This window comes from Suncus etruscus, chromosome 4 (genome assembly GCF_024139225.1).
Source record: "Suncus etruscus isolate mSunEtr1 chromosome 4, mSunEtr1.pri.cur, whole genome shotgun sequence".
Taxonomy (NCBI): domain Eukaryota; kingdom Metazoa; phylum Chordata; class Mammalia; order Eulipotyphla; family Soricidae; genus Suncus; species Suncus etruscus.
Window position 1 is genome coordinate 59,081,194 of NC_064851.1, and position 16,576 is coordinate 59,097,769.

The 16,576-nt window shown below is 39.5% G+C and overlaps 1 non-coding gene across 1 annotated transcript; it reads right to left on the reverse strand.

Annotated features, from left to right (window-relative positions):
- Positions 1-3,097: 3,097 nt before the first annotated feature.
- Positions 3,098-3,200, reverse strand: LOC126007389 (U6 spliceosomal RNA). The gene has a single exon (XR_007494965.1). It is a non-coding gene; the product is annotated as a U6 spliceosomal RNA (small nuclear RNA).
- Between the last annotated feature and the right edge of the window lie 13,376 nt (positions 3,201-16,576).

The following is a 16,576-nucleotide window of genomic DNA, read 5'->3' on the forward strand; positions in this document are numbered from 1 at the left end:
TGAAGTTTTGCTTTATGATAGAATTGCTTTACTATTGTAGAATTTTGCTTTATAATAGAAACAAGTGAAGTAATGGAAGAAGTGAGAAAATGTGTAATGAAATGAAATAGCAGAAAAGATATAGTCAGTGGTGATAAGTTCCTGAAGACAGTTGGTGTGACAGTATAGAGAGGAAGGGTTTCTGTCAATGAACTGTAATAACTTGGGTCTTGTAAGTATCCCCTTCACAAACTTCTTTTATTTCATATATTTTTTAATTTAAGAACCATGATTATAAGCCTGTTTGTAGTTGGGTTTCAGTTATAAACAGAACACCCCCCATCACTTAGTGCAATTTTCCATCACCAATTCCACCCTTCTCCCCTACCCCTGCCTGTATTTGCAACAGGCAAATATTCTACTTCTCTCATTCTTTAACGTTGTCATGTTAGTTGTTAGTGCAGTTATTTCCCTAACAGAGTTCACCATTCTTTGTAGTGAGTTTCAAATTGTGAGCTGGTCCTTCCAGCCCTTCTAGTCCCTTAACTCTATTGTCTCTGGGCCTTATTATTACAGTAATGTCTTTACTTTTTCTTAAAACCCAGATGAATGAGACTATTCTGTGTCTATCTCTCTCCCTCTGACTTATTTCACTTAACATAATAGATTTCATGTACATCCATGTATAAGAAAATTTCATGACTTCATCTCTCCTGATGACTGCATAATATTCCATTGTGTATATTACCACATCTTCTTTAGCTATCTATCTGTTGAAGGGCATCTTGGTTGTTTCCAGAGTCTGACTATTGTAAATAGCACTGCAATGAATATTGGTGTGAGGAAGGTATTTTTGAATTGTATTTTTTTGTGTTCCTAAGGTATATCCCTATGAGAGGTATAATTGAATCATATGGAAGTTCAATTTCTAGTTTTTTGAAGAATCTCCATATTGTTTTCCATGAAGCCTGGACTAGATGACGTTCCCATCATCAGTGAATAAGAGTTCCTTTATCTCCACTTTCCAGCCAGCACTGATTGATCTTGTTCTTTGATGTGTGCCAGTCTCTGTGGTGTGAGATGGTATATCATTGTTGTTTTGATTTGCATCTCCTTGATGATTAGTGATGTGGAGCATTTTTTCATGTGTCTTTTGGCCATTTGTATTTCTTCTTCGAGAAAGTGTCTGGTGGGGATGTGGAGAGAAAGGAAATCTCATTTACTCCTGGTGTGATGCCATCTATAACCAGCCATTTTTAGAAAATAATATGGATATTCCTTTGAAAACTAAAAATTGAGCTCCCATATGATCCAGCTATACCACTCCTAGGGATATACCCTAAAAACACAAAAGCACAATACAAAAATGTCTTCTGCACACCTATATTCATTGCAGCACTATCTACAATAGCCAGAATCTGGAAACAACCTGGATGCCCAACAACAGATGAGTGGCTAAAGAAACTGTGGTACTTCTATACAATGGAATACTATGCAGCTATTAGAAGAAATTAAGTCACAAAATTTGCATATACAAGGATTGATTTAGAGATTATTATGTTGAGTGAAATAAGCCATAGGGAGAGAGATAAGCACAGAATAGTCTCACTCATATGTGAGCTTTAAGAAAAATAAAAAACAGTATAATAATAACACCCAGTGACAAATGAGTTGAGAACTGGAAGGACCAGCCCATGACAACAAGCTTATCACAAAGAGTGTTAAGTGTAATTAGAGAAATAACTACACTAACAGCTACTATGAGGATAGAGAGAAATAAAATGTCTGCCTTGAATACAGGCAGAGGGGTTGAGGGAGGTAGGAAACGGGGGGGGGGGGGAACAATGGTGGCAGGAAAGTTTTATTGGTGAAGGGGAGTGTGCATTTTATGACTGAAATTTATTGAAAACATGTTTGTAACCATTGTGCTTAAATAAATTATTAAAAAATATATGAACACTAACTTAAAAATTTAAAAAAGAATTACAGAAACATTGGGTGACCAGTTAACCAAGCATCTCTTTATAGAGGTAATGATAAATTAACCTGCATTCTATGTTATACCATTTTTAATTATATTCCTAGCTTGAGATATGAATTAAATTCCTAATATAATATATGTTGCTAATTTATAAAATAAATACCAGGATCTATAAATAAATAAAAATCAAAGTAAGACATTAATGAAATCTTTAGTTAATGGTATAAATACAAGCCAGTATATATATATATGTATATATATACATATTGAGGGCATAATTTATTAATTTTATTTTTTTAAAAGCAGTTGGTTGCAAAAATGAGAACATTATCAATTAAACAGTAACTACCTTTAGGCTGTTACTTTCATTGAGAGGGATTTGGGTCATACTGGTCATGTTTAGGTCTTACTCCTGTATTTTGCTTACTCATGGAAGGGTTCAGGGGACCATATGGGACAAGGATCCCAGCATCATCAATTATAAGGCAGGCACCCTATCCCTCTTATTATTTACATATGTGTACATATATTAAATTCTATTAAGTAACCCTGACTTCCAAAGTCACTCCTAGTTGACTTTCAGGCATAGAATGTTCCAGTACCAAACCCACCACCTGTCACCAGTATCAACCTCCTTCCACCTTGTGTCCCTAGTTTCCCTCAGCCTGCATTCTTAAGAGGCACATTTTTAAGTTTTGTTGTTGTAAGTTGGGTCTCTTGCTTTCAGTGTTGTGGCTCATTTATATGAATATTATGTGTGTATGTATATAAAATACCTATATCCCACCAATATGTTGGACCTAGATAAAGTAGATAAGTAAGCAACATTTGATTATAACTTATATAAAAGATGGGTTTTAAATGGTCAATTTTTGTTTTTGTTTCTGTATTTTGGACCACACCCGGTGATGCTCAGAGGTTACTCCTAGCTATGTGCTCAGAAATCCCTCTTGGCTTGGGGACCATATGGGATACTGGGGGATCGAATCGCAATCTGTCCTAGGTTAGCACATGCAAGGTGAACGCTCTACTGCTTGTGCCATTGCTCCAGTCTTGATCATTTGTATTTTAGTAAAATCAGACTGTGCTAATGAGTGTGGAATAATAAATAGAATAGATTCTAAATAGGTTCTTTATATATATATGGAACACTTCACAAATTTGCCATCCTTGCGCAGGGGCCATGCTAATCTTCTCTGTATCGTTCCAATTTTTGTATATGTGTTGCTGAAGTGAGCACCTAAATAGGTTCTAAATTCTCCTGCTCACCAATTTCACTTGGATTAAACTTAGTCCTAATTTTTTGATGTAAAATTATATATAAATGGTCATATAAAAGCATTTATTGGGGAGAATCATCATTCAAGATGGAAGAATGAAACCATTTGAACATGTATTCATTCTTACTGTTTTCCAGTCACATAACAAAAGGGAATTCAGTCAATTCCTCTGAAAGAGAGAATAAAATGGGGAAGGAAACAAAAAAACTGTTCTAGTGGCAGAATTAAAGCAGAATGTTCCTTTCACCTGGTCCATTATATCAGAGCAAAATAGAATGCTCCTTATTAAGGACTAGCATCATACAAAGCATTTTGTGTGAGGAAATTAAACAAGAATGAAAGAAGGTAAATCAGGAAGCAAGGGCAATGGAAAATGTTTATATATTTTCCTAATTATTCACTTCATTTCCTGAGAAGAACGGCTGCCCACTGGTCGGTTGGTTTAGTTTAATATTTACCTCCAAGCACAATTTTATTGCCTAGTGTTTAATAACAAAGTCAAAATAAGGAAAAATGCATGAACATTAGAAAACTCTGAACTTTCTGGTTACTAGTGTCTGAATTAAAAGGAGAGGTAATCTAACTTTATGCATTCTTTTTTTTCGAGTGAAGATAGTTTAATGTGGATAACCTTTGCACACTGGGCTGCAAGCAGAAAGAAACAGAAATGAATGTAAAAGTAATGTAAAAGAAAGGTTTGTAGGCAAGATTTTTTTCTGCTTTAGAAAGGTGATTTAAGGTTTACATAGAAAATAAGTTATTTCTCCTACACTTGATCTCAGCTGGTGAAAAATCTCCCACCTCTCTGAATCTTTGCATGTATTTTCATTTTTCGGTTAAAAATTATTTCTTTTTTATTTTAATATTTTTATTTAAACACCATAATTACAAATATGATTGTAGTTGGGTTTCAGTCATATAAAGAACACCCCGCTTCATCACCGCAACATTCCTATCACCAATGTCCCAAATCTCCCTCCTCCCCGCCCCACATCTGCCTGTACTTTAGACAGGCTTTCTATTTCCCTCATTCATTCACATAGTTAGGATAATTCTCAATGTAGTTATTTCTCTAACAGCACTCATCACTCTTTGTGGTGAGTTTCATGTTATGAGCTGGACCTTCCAGCCCTCCTCTCTTTTGTCTCTGAGAATTTTGTAAAAATGTCTTTCATTTTTCTTTTTATTTTTATTTTTCTTAAAACCCATAGAGTGAGACTATTCTGCATCTATCTCTCTCCCTCTGACTTATTTCACTCAGCATAATATATTCCATGTACATTCATGTATAGGAAAAATTCATGACTTCATCTCTCCTGACAGCTGCATAATATTCCATTGTATATATCTACCACTGTGTCTTGAGCCATTCATCTATTGAAGAGCATCTTGGTTGTTTCCAGAGTCTGGCTATTGTAAATAGTGCGGCAATAAATATAGGTGTGAGGAAGGAATTTTTGTATTGTATTTTTGTGTTCCTAGGGTATATTCCTAGGAGTGGTATATCTGTGTTGTATGGGAGCTTGATTTCCAGTTTTTGGAGGAATCTCTATATCACTTTCCATAAAGGTTGGACTAGAGGGCATTCCCACCAGCAGTGAAAATGAGTTCTTTTTTTCTCCACGTTCATGCCAGCACTCCTTGTTCTCATTCTTTGTGATGTGTGTCATTCTCTGTGGTGTGAGCTGATACCTTATAGTTCTTTTGATTTGCATCTCCCTGATGGTTAGTGATGTGGAGCAATTTTTTTCATGTGTCTTTTGACTATTTGTATTTCTTCTTTGACAAAGTGTCTACTCATTTCTTCTCCGTATTTTATGATGGGATTAGATGTTTGTTTTTCTTGTAAAATTCTGTCAGTGCCTTGTATATTTTGGATATTAGTCCGTTATCTGATGGGTATTAGGTGAATAGTTTCTCCCACTCAGTGGGTGGCTCTTGTATCCTGGACACTATTTCCTTTGAGGTGCAGAAGCTTCTCAGCTTAATATATTCCCATCTGTTTATTTCTGCTTCCACTTGTTTGGAGAGTACTGTTTCCTTTTTGAAGATACCTTTAGTCTCATTGTCATGGAATGTTTTACCTACATGTTGTTCTGTATACCTTATGGTTTTAGATATGATATCAAGGTCTTTAATCCATTTGGATTTTATCTTTCTACATGGTGTTAGCTGGGGGTCTGAGTTCATATTTTTTGCAAGTGGCTAATCAGTTGTGCCAACACAACTTGTTGAAGAGGCTTTCCTTGCTCCATTTAGGATTTCTTGCTCCTTTATCAAAAACTAGGTGATTGTGCCGCCCACCCATGCCGACCGAGCGAACAGCCGCACCCTGCCCCTGCTGGGTTTCTTCTGCCCCCAGAGGATAGGGAAGCTCCGCCCACCCACGCCGGGCGCGGCCGTGCCCCGCCCCTGCTGGGTTTCTCCTGCCCCCGGAAGGTCTGGAAGCTTCGCCCACCCACGCCGACCTTGCGAACGGCCGCACCCCACCCAGCACCCCACCCCTGCTGGGTTTCTCGTGCCCCCAGAGTGTAAGGAAGCTCCGCCCACCCACACTGACCGCGCAAACGGCAGCGCCCCGCCCCTTCTGGGTTTCTCCTGCCCCCAGAGGATAGGGAAGTTCCGCCCACACACGCCAATCGCGCAAACGGCAGCGCCCCGCCCCAGCTGGGTTTCACCTGGCCCTGGAAGGTAGGGAAGCTCCGCCCACCCACACCGACCTGTGTGAACGGCCGCGCCTAGCCCCCTGCTGGGTTTCTCCTGCCTCCCAGCACTAGCTGACAACAATAGGGCAAAGCAATGAATCAGGCCACAGAAAGAGCACAGGAGGAGCCAAACCGCAGCAAGCTCACCCAACAGTACCCCTAGAACTACCCTCAGGGAGGGGACCCATTCCCACACCACAGGGAATCAAAACAGGCTGAAAGTGGAAGGAACAGCACTCCAAAGCACACCAATAAACACAAAGAAATATGGGTAAATCAAAGAGAACCCTAAGTTCTGAAGATACGGAGACAAACCCTAACAAGTTTCCAAGTCCGCCAAAATGCACAGATCTGTGGGAAGGCGACCTAAAAGCAGCAATGAGGAAGGAAATGCAAGAATTAATAAAAGAAATGAGAGAAACCTTAGCTACCGAGTATAAGATATCTATGGATGAACGAATCAGCCAAATTAAAGAAGAAATGTTAAAGAGCATGAGAGAGTCCATACAAAAAGAAGTGAAGGAATTAACAGACAAAGTAACAAGCCTTACTAGCAGAAACACAGAGTTGGAGAAACACATTGAAGAACTCGAAGGAAAACTGCAAACAAAAAATGACCAAGAAAACAACAAAGAAATAAAAGGCAAAGCACTGGAAGGAAAAGTCCAGTACCTAATGAACAAGGACAAAAGAAACAATCTAAGAATCATGGGTATACCAGAAGGGGAGGAAATAGAGAAAGGGGAAGAACAAGTAGTCAGAGAGATAATAGCAGAGAACTTCCCCACCCTCTGGAATGAAACTTCAAGGCAAATCCAGGAAATCAAGAGAGTCCCTTTTCAAATAGACCCTAATAAACCAACACCAAGACATATAGTAATCCAAATGGCAAAAAACAAAGAGAAAGAGGAACTTCTTAAAGCAATAAGAGAGAAAAAAAACCTCAAGTACAAAGGTAGGGGCATAAGAATCAAACCAGATCTTCCAGTCAAAATAATTCAAGCAAGAAGACAGTGGAATGACATATTTAAACGACTGAATGAAAGAAACTTCCAACCTAGTGTCCAATACCCAGCAAAACTATCATTCATATGGGAGGACAGACTAAAAACTTTCTCAAACAAGACCAAACTAGAGCTATTTGTGCAAACAAAACCAATCCTAAACGACCTACTCAGAGATGAATTACACAATCCAAACCCCCGATTGTAACAAAAATCACCCTACACAACACAACTGCACAACAGTCCTCTCTCTCAATAATCTCCCTAAATGTTAATGGCCTAAACTTTCCAATTAAAAGATGCATAGTAGAGAACTGGATTAGGAAAAATAAACCGGACTTCTGCTGTCTGCAAGAAACACACCTACAGCTACAGGATAAGCATAGGCTTAGAATAAAAGGATGGAAAGTAATTATTCAGGCCAATGGAAAACAAAAAAGAGCAGGGACAGCCATTCTTATATCAGACCAAATTACATTCAATCTCAAGAAAGTGATCAGAGACAAAGAGGGTCACTACATACTGATCAGGGGAACATTAGATCAAGAAACACTAACCCTGGTCAATATCTATGCACCTAATGTAGAGTCAGCAAAATATGTGAGGCAACTGCTCGTAAACCTGGAGAAACACATGAAGGGAAATGTGATAATAGTAGGGGACCTCAATACTCCACTATCACCACTGGACAGATCCACCAAACAGAAAAATAGCAAAGAAATAAGAGCTCTGAATGAAAAATTAGAAGATTTAGGGTTAATAGACTTATATAGAGCCCTCCATCCCCAGAAAGCAGAATACACATTCTTCTCAAGCCCACATGGAACCCTCTCCAGAATAGATCATGTCTTAGGATACAAAGCCAACCTATATAAGACCACAAGGTAAGGATTATTAGAAGTACCCTTTCAGATCACTTTGCAACAGAGCTCAAAATTGGGGTCAAGAAGAAGCAATGGAGAAAAACTAATACCTGGAGATTAAACAACATGCTGCTCAACAACAGCTGGATCAGAGATCAGCTCAAGGAAGAAATAAAAAGATTCTTTGAGACAAATGATAATGAAGAGACAACATGGCAAAATTTATGGGACACAGCAAAAGCAGTAATTAGCGGGAAACTCATAGCAATACAGGCCTATGTCAAGAAACAGGAAAATAACAAAACCAACAGTTTAAAAGATCACCTCAAAGAATTGGAACAACAGCAACAGAGAAATCCAACCACAACCAGAAGGCAAGAAATAATAAAAACCAGAGCAGAAATAAACAACATAGAAACTAAGAAAACAATACAAAAAATCAATGAGACCAGGAGTTGGTTTTTCGAAAAAATAAACAAGATAGACAAACCACTGTCAAAACTTACCAAAAAAAAAAAAGAGGGAAAACACCCAAATCAGTAGGATCACAAATGAAAGGGGAGAGATTACAACAGAACCCCAAGAAATACAACACATCATGAGATCATATTATGAACAACTATACTCAGCTAGGATAGAGAACCCAGTAGAAATAGACAGATTCTTGGAGAAAAACCCTCTTCCAAGACTGGACAAGGAAGAACTAGAAAGCCTAAACAGACCAATCACCTCAGAGGAAATTGAAGATGTAAATAAAAAACTCCCTAAGAACAAAAGCCCAGGCCCAGATGGATGTACAGGTGAATTCTACCAAACATTCCGAGAAGATTTACTACCACTTTTCCATAGGCTCTTCCAAACCATAGAAAAAAACAGGAATCCTCCCTAACTCCTTCTATGAGGCAAATATCACACTCATTCCCAAAGATGGCAAAGACACCACCAAGAAAGAAAACTACAGACCAATCTCACTAATGAACATAGATGCAAAGATACTCAACAAAATCTTAGCAAACCGAATCCAGCACTTCATCAAAAAGATCATACATCATGACCAAGTGGGATTTATACCAGGAATGCAAGGTTGGTTCGACATACGCAAATCAATCAACATTATACATCACATCAACAACAAGAAAAACAAAAACCACATGATCATATCAATCAATGCAGAGAAGGCGTTTGACAAAATCCAACACCCTTTCATGTTAAAGACATTCAGCAAAATAGGGTTAGACGGAACCTTCCTCAAGATAGTTACAGCTATCTATGAAAAGCCTACAGCCAACATTATACTTAATGGTGAGAAACTAGAAGCATTCCCACTAAGGTCAGGAACTAGGCAAGGCTGTCCACTCTCTCCACTCTTATTCAATATAACCTTAGAAGTCCTAGCAATAGCAATCCGACAAGAGAAGGGAATCAAAGGAATCCAAATTGGGAAAGAGGAACACAAACTATCTCTATTTGCAGATGATATGATGATATACATTGAAAATCTTAAAGAGTCCACAGTAAAACTCCTAGAAACAATTAACCAATACAGCAAAGCGGCTGGATACAAAGTCAATATACAAAAGACAGTAGCGTTTCTATATACAAACAACAAAGTTGAGGAGAGAGAAATTAAAAATACAACACCATTTAAAATAGTATCAAAAAATATCAGGTACCTAAGAATCAACCTTACAAGGGAAGTGAAAGACCTATGCGAGGGAAACTTCAAAACGCTTCAGAAAGAAATTGAAGATGATCTAAAGAAATGGAAGAACATCCCATGCTCGTGGATAGGTAAAATTAACATAGTCAAAATGACTATCCTACCCAAACTACTATATATATGTTTAATGAAATCCCTATCCAAATCCAGACACCATTTTTAATGAAATAGAACAATCAATCACAAATTTATCTGGAACCATAAAAGACCCAGGATAGCCAAACACATACTGAAAAACAAAAAGCTGGGAGGCATCTCCTTACCTAACTTGAAACTATACTATAAAGCCATAGTAATCAAAACAGCATGGCACTGGAACAGAGACAGGACCTCAGACCAGTGGGTCAGAACAGAATTCCCAGACATAAACCCCAATATATACAGCCAACTAATATTTGATAAAAGAGGCAAGAACCTGAAATGGAACAAAGGAAGTTTATTCAACAAATGGTCTTGGTACAACTGGAAAACCACATGTACGAAAGTGAAGATTGACCCATACCTCACCCCTTATACAAAAGTTAACTCAAAATGGATCAAAGACCTTGAAATCAGAGCCGAATCTATAAAGTTTATCGAGAATAAAATAGGCAGAACACTCGAGGACCTATATATCAAAAAGGTCTTTGAGAATGGAGCACCAATGGCAAGAACGTTTGGGTGACCGTGCACCCCACAAAGAACTCTGGATGAATTTTCCACCGCCTGCCTGATAGCCACAAAGTTTGCATAGCCCCGAGCCAACAGGAAACTCTGCAAATAAATTTAGCTCAGCACACAGAATTTGGCTTAACCAGATTCCTTAACCTTTCCATGGAATCTGTTTTTGTGCCTGCTCTCAAGCATGTAGTTATAGATATGTTTTTGTAAAGTTTAAATTGTGATCCTTATTGCTTGCACAAAAGAAAGATCTAAATGGAATATAGGCTAAACAAAATATTGTATTTGCGTAAATATCAATTAGCTATTTGTTTAAGAATTTGCTTCCCCTCCCCCCATCCTGCCAGGTTCCTCCTTATCCTTCCCGCCATCAAAATGTGCTCCCATTGGTTAAAATTGTTGTACTTGTACAAATCTGATTGGTTTATGTTTCAATCCTATGTTACTACTCCTCCCACTGGAGCAGGGCATAAAAACCCTGCTCTCCCCTCAATAAAGTCTCTCGACTGGCATACGTCACCCTGAGTGTTTTACTAACTTCTACAGCTTAATTTTTTAGGTGTTCACAAAAGAGCTTAACACTCGCGAATTATTTGTAGTTGCCTTCTGCCTTCTGTCCTGGTTGAGAGAAAGCTGCTGGCCGGAATTCTCTCCCAGTAAAAGGCAGGAGCAGAGGCAATTGCAAGAACGTTAGCATCAAATATAAACAAATGGGACTACATCAAACTAAAAAGCTTCTGCATGGCAAAAGAAACCCTACTTATTGCAAGAAGACAGTTAACAGAATGGGAAAAAATCTTTTCACTTGACATATCAGATAAAGGGCTGATATCTAGAACATACAAAGCACTCAGAAAGCTGAGCCCCCCAAAACCAAACAAAGCCATAAAAAAATGGGGAGATGAAATGAATAGACACTTCTCTGAGGAAGACAGAAGGATGGCCAACAAACACATGAAAACATGCTCACCTTCACTCATCATCAGGGAGATCCAAATCAAGACAACAATGAGATACCACCTTACACCAGTGAGGATGGCTCACATAAAAAATAATGGAAACAACCTTTGTTGGCGGGGATGCGGTATGAAAGGAACTCTCATCCACTGCTGGTGGGAATGCCCCCTAGTCCAACACCTATGGAGAAAAGTCTGTAGAGTGCTCAAAAAACTCAGAATTGAGCTGCCATTTGGCCGAGCAATTGCTCTCCTAGGCATATACCCCCAAGTTGGAAGGACATTCATTCCAAAATACGTATGCACCCCACTATTTATCGCAGCACTCAGTATAATAGCCAAATCTTGGAACCAACCTCGATGTCCAACAACAGATGAATGGATCATTAAGATGTGGTACATATACACAATGGAATATTACATGGCAGTCAGAAATGATACAATCACAGACTTTGCAGCAATGTGGATGGACCTAGATCATGTTATGTTAAACGAAGTAAGTCAGAAGACAAAAGATAAACACAGAATGGTAGCACTATTCTGAAGCACCTAGAACATATATTTTATACACAACTAATACCTAACAATCAAATAACAGGGTTTAACAGCGTAGAAACTCCAAACACTGTAATAGTCAACATATACTTGGGAGCAGTGTCCAAGATACATGAAAAAGGAACAACGCAAACACTTGACTACACATTATACCATAAAGAAAACAGCAACAACAGAAACAGCAGCATAGAGAGAACAGGTATGTAATCAGACTTCTACAACAAAGGCCCACAATAATCCCTTAGAGATCATATACAGGAACACAAGTATAGAACACCACGGGAAATCACTGACTGCAATGGAAACATACCATAACACTATGTTTTAATGCCTTTATCTTACTATATTTTAAATAACCTCTCAGCTTTTCTGTCCACAGGCGCCCTTGGATACAAAGGGCGGACAAACTAATATGGCAACTCGGGATACCACACGAGATACCATACCTTGTTTGCACTACGAGATGGCCACGAGAAAACTTACACTTTATCTCTAGGTTATACCTTCTTTTAGGAATTGAAGCACGTGACCAGGCAGACCACCGAAGCAGTAACTGCAACGTACAGACTTAAAGTACAGGCTCTATTCATCAAACACATTCAACCAAACCAGCATTTCCTTGCTATTCTCTCCTCTCTTTTCACTACTTTCTTTCTTTTTTCTTTCTTTTTTTTTTTAATTTTCTCTTTTCTATTCTTCTCTTTACTTTTTTCCCTTTCTCTTCTCCCTTTCTTTCTAAGGTATTTTCTCTTTTCTCTCCCTTCATACCCCTCCCATATACCTTCCCCTTTCTCCCCTCCGGAAATCCAAATATCCCTTCACCCCTCAATCCCATCCAGATCTCCCACCATATTAAAACTCTTCACCCTCAGTCCTTAATCTATTAGGCATCAAGATTGACCTCCTAACCAACGAACCAGTACCCAGCACCCAGGCGACGGGACACCCAGTCAAACCCACACCTCGTCTCCTGCAAGAAAAGACAGCCAACTCCCCTGCAGACTCATGCTGCGAGGCCCTCCCTACTAACTCCCCCTAACGTGGACTGTTTCTTGAAACTGGATCTAGGTCCAAAAGTATCCCCAATGCAAGAACTCTTCCAAGACCTCCCTGCCGCAAATTTTTACCAATCTGAAGAAGGTCAGGGGGTGTGATAGAAAGATGCCTGGGAACCCACACACCACAAGAAAAGACAATGGGAAAAACTGTACTTCCAACATAGGCATAAGACCTGTAATACACCACCTCTTTACCTGCTTTCCCCCAAATGTAAGGTAGTCTGTTGCACAACTTTGGTCCTTTAAAAACTTTGCTAACTCTTTTTATTTCTTTTTTTTTAATTAATTTTTTTAAATGTCTGTCCTACATATACATCTGTGAGCACATACATTTTTATTCCTCCCCCCCCCTTTTTTTTATCGTTTTTGGGTATGTGACCTGTTTCTGTTATCCCCTCTGTCCACCCCCAAATACACCGACAATATAATGTAGCACCATTTCTCCCTGCAAAGGCACACTAAATAAAGGGGAAATCTTACATATAAAAAAAAAGAGCTCTTATCTACTAGAGATAGGAACTCATAGTTGTTTACAATACAGGGATATCTCCTACCTTGAAAATATGTCATGTGGAATCAACTTAGATCTCAGGTGATTAGATACCATCGTCCAGCCTTGAACCCTGGATCCCAGACATAGAAACGGCACAGTTCTTCACAACAGCTGCAGGAAACAAATTCCATCCGGGACAGCCTTAATACTGCGGGGTCAACAACAAGGGCCAGCTCTAACATGATATCCTGACAATGAGGAAAATGTGAACAACTTGACCTTAGAGCAGATTAGCCTACCTTACCAGCTAACGAGAAGACAAAACCAGGAGACTTGGCACCCTTTGGTAGGTCCAAAAGCCAAGATCGCGATTTACAGATGACTGGCTGCTAGAACCACGACCAGACTGTATACATCTTGGGACCAATATAAAAGCCCTAGTTTAGGGTTTGAACTATGACCTGCACAATAATCATGATCCCCAGTCCCAAAGGTCCGGCAGAGACAATTGTAACGGAATGGGGCTTCTGGAAGCACAAAGAAAGACACTATCCTAGGTGCCATCCTAGGTTCAGTGCAAAGACCAAGATCATCAACCACAGAAGATGGATTAAAATGACACTGAGGGAACAGAACCTCTAGAACCACAAAGACTGACTTCATCATAAGTCCCACCTCAGGATCTGTGCAGATACTGAGACCTCTAAACACAGAGCTCTGATTGTATCACCCTGGACAGAGCAGAAGTCTTCCACACACCACAAAAACACCACCAGGAGAGTAAATGATCCTGAGCAAAGCCTAGAGTTGATCCCATGACAGTATACTCCAAGGACAGAGAAACCCCATATTTCTCATGCCAAGTGAATTCCTTTTCGAATGACCCCAATATTTATTGTGCCAGGGCAGGAGGGAAAAAAACAAAATACAAAAAGCATAAAACCTTGGTTATTTTTTTCATATATATATATATTTACCTTCATTTATTATTACTATTATTATTTTTATTTACCTATCTAATTTGATCGATTTCTCTGTTTGGGTGTGATTATTGAAATTGTTGTCCCCAATTATACTTATTTTTTTTCTCTTCCTTTCTTTTCTTTCGTTATGTGCTATGCCATGTTTCTTATTTCAAGACCATGGCGTATTTTTTGTTTGTTTGTTTTTGCTTTTTTTTGTTTGTTTTGTTTTGTTTTTTGTTTGCTTTTTGTGGTGCTTATAGATATAGCTGGAGTCCTCACTGGATATTTGACACTTCTTTTGGTACTGGTGGAGTGTTTCACCTTCTTTTTCTCCTTCATCTCCCATATCGATGAAGAGAGCCTCTAGAAGGATTCCGACCATTTTTGGGGTATTAGACTCTTACCCCAGTTTATTACTTTTCTCTTTTTCAGGCAAAACAACGCAACTTGAACTAGCTAGTCCTGCCTCCAGTTAGAGGGGGAAATAAGGGAGGCATCAAGACCAAACAGGTGCAAGACTACTTAGTAGTAGGTTAGATACAGAGGGGACCACATATTCTAGCCGCCCTGGGGGTGAGGGAAGAGGAAGTGGGAGGTAAGACAAAAACGGAGGTGTAGGGAGAACAATTTGGTGATGGGAATCCCCCCTGATTTTATGTAAATATGTACCTAAAATATTATTGTCAACAATATGTAAGCCACTATGATCAAAATAAAAATTATATTAAAAAAAACTAGGTGATTGTCTGGGGAACATTTTCTGAGTATTCAAGCCTATTCCACTGATCTGAGGGTTTGTCTTTATTCCAATACCATGCTGTTTTGATAACTATTGCCTTGTAATACAATTTAAAGTTAGGGAAAGTAATGCCTCCCATATTCTTTTTCCCAAGGAGCACTTTTGCTATATAAGGGTGTTTATTGTTCCAAAAGAATTTGAGAAGTGCTTGATCCTTCTTTGAAGAATGTCATGGGTACCGTTAGAGGGGTTGCATTAAATCTGTACAATGCTTTGGGGAGTATTGCCATTTTAGTGATGTTAATCCTGCCTACCCATGAGCAGGTTATGTGTTTCCATTTCTGTGTGTCCTCTCTTATTTCTTGGAGCAGAGTTTATAGTTTTGTTTGTATAGGTCCTTCATGTCTTTAGTCAAGTTGACTCCAAGATATTTGAGTTTCTGTGCACTAATGTGAATGGGATTGTTTTCTTTTCTTTTTTTCTTTTTTTTTTTTTTAGGTTTTGGGTCACACCCAACGGTGCTCAGGGGTTACTCCTGGCTGTCTGCTCAGAAATAGCTCCTGGCAGGCATGGGGGACCATATGGGACGCCGGGATTCGAACCAACCACCTTTGGTCCTGGATTGGCTGCTTGCAAGGCAAACGCCGCTGTGCTGTCTCTCCGATCCCAGGAATTGTTTTCTTTTTGGTTTTTGGGCCACACCCGGTAACGCTCAGAGGTTACTCCTGGCTATGTGCTCAGAAGTTGCTCCTGGCTTGGGGGACCATATAAGACACCGGGGGATCGAACCGCGGTCCGTCCAAGGCTAGCGCAGGCAAGGCAGGCACCTTACCTTTAGCGCCACCGCCCGGCCCCAGGGATTGTTTTCTTAATGTCCATTTCTTCCCTATTATTATTGGTGTATAGAAAGGCCATTGATTTTTGTGTGTTAATTTTGTAGCCTGCCACCTTGCTATATGAGTTTATTGTTTCTAGAAGCTTTTTGGTAGAGTCTTTAGGGTTTTCTTTTTTTTATTTAAACAACTTTATTACATACATGTTTGTGTTTGGTTTTCAGTGATGTAAAGAACACCACCCATCACCAGTGCACCATTCCCATCACCAACGTCCCAAATCTCATCAGAGTTGCCATCGTCATTCTCTATGTCTCGCGTTGGCCTGCATTGTTTCCCCATTGTCACACTTGTATTGTGGGTTTTTCTACGTGTTGTGGTTTTATTCATTGGCTAAATGATGTGCATGGCCGGGAAGCAAATCGGAATTTCTGGGCTTGTAAACTCACCTCCAGGGAAGGCTCCAGGGAAGGCGAGCCATCCGCAGATGAGCCACACACAGAATTAAATCAGGCCGAAAATTGAGCAGAGCACAGAAGACATGCAGATAGGGGTGCTGTCATCTGAGGTCCAGCAGAGTTCAGCGGCTTCCCCTTTCTGGGCGTGTAAGCTCACCTCCAGGGAAGGCTCCAGAAAATGCAAGCTGTCCGCAGATGAGCCACACACAGGATGAAATCAGGCCAAAAATGGAGCACAGCACAGAAGACAGGCAGATAGGGGTGCTGGCATCTGAGTTCCAGCAGAGTTCCTCAATTCTGTCTCTCATTCTGAAGCAGGCAGGATCA